The following is a 1,375-nucleotide window of genomic DNA, read 5'->3' as shown; positions in this document are numbered from 1 at the left end:
ATTAAATTAAATTATATGCTGATAGATTTAGAGATCGTGATTACCCTGAAAAAATAATCAATGCGGCTATTACCAGATGTGCACATCTCAAAAGAGAAGAGATATTGGACGTCAGTAATCCTAAAATACAACAAAATATACAGAACAATCAAGTAGCCTTCATTACACAATATAACTGTGAGGAAAGAAGAATTAGAAATACTATCAAGAAACACTGGAACATATTGAAAATGGATCCATTACTAGAAGAAGTGATACCAGAGCAACCTATAATCACCTTCAGAAAATCCAGAAATCTCAAAGAAATCCTAGCACCAAGTTTATTACCAGAAAAAGCAATATCAAATACCTTAACAACAAAATGTGTGGGTGCCTATAAATGTGGCCTTTGTATTGTGTGTAAATACCTTCATCCAAATAGAAAAACTTTTTTTAATCATAATAACTCAAAACAATACCATATGAAACAATTCGTAAACTGTAACACCACCTCTGTGATCTATCTTATAGAATGTCCCTGCGGACTTAAATACGTAGGGAAAACAAAACGCCCATTAAAACTCTGAATACAGGAACATATCAGATATATTAAGAATAAATTAACTACCTATTCAGTTTCCAGACACTTCCTAACAAAGCATAACTCCTCAATAGATAATATGACTTTTAGAGCTATTGAACATGTTACCCCGGGTCCCCGGGGAGGTGATCTAGCTAGAAAACTATCTCAAAGGGAGATGTACTGGATATATGAGCTAAATACATTGTCTCCATACGGGCTGAACGAAAGCTATTAGATTGCTCGATTTTTATAAAGAGTTAGAGATCTCAGTAGATACAGGACATCATAATAAATACCTACGGCCATACCACACTGGAAGTGCCCAATCTCGTCTGATCTTGGAAGCTATACAGTGATGGGCCTGGCTAGTACTGGGATGGAAGACCACCCAAGAATACCAGGAGCAGTAGATAATGTAAGGTGAAAATCCATCGTATAAAGGAAGAGATCTGATCCTCTTTTAGGACAATCCCATGTAAAGCTTACTACAATGAATATTGCCCTGAAAAATGGAGAAAACGAGAGAAAAATTTGTAACCACCGAAATAAGTTTTAGGTGTTTTTATTTATTTATGTTTTAATTATTATATGTTGAGAACTTCCTGTATTAATATGATCCAAGGGTATATGTTTTTACACCTGGGTCCTTATGTTTGAATCTGTACTTATTGAATCTAAATTAAGTCATGGTACAAGTGATCAGTAAGGTATCTTCCAAATACTAAAAATATTCAAAGTTCGTATGGGCATCTATTAAGAAAACAATTATTTAAACCAAATATAAAAACAATTGTCGAATACGTTTTTTTCCTA

At 33.9% G+C, this 1,375-nt stretch overlaps 1 pseudogene; it reads left to right on the top strand.

Moving 5' to 3' along the window:
• Window positions 1–856: 856 nt before the first annotated feature.
• Window positions 857–975, top strand: LOC148442040 (5S ribosomal RNA; annotated as a pseudogene).
• The last annotated feature ends 400 nt before the right edge of the window (window positions 976–1,375 follow it).

Source organism: Taudactylus pleione, unplaced genomic scaffold (genome assembly GCF_031769625.1).
Source record: "Taudactylus pleione unplaced genomic scaffold, aTauple2 ptg001648l, whole genome shotgun sequence".
Taxonomy (NCBI): Eukaryota; Metazoa; Chordata; class Amphibia; order Anura; family Myobatrachidae; genus Taudactylus; species Taudactylus pleione.
Note: the sequence above shows the minus strand (reverse complement) of the source record. Positions and strands in the feature narration are given on the sequence as shown.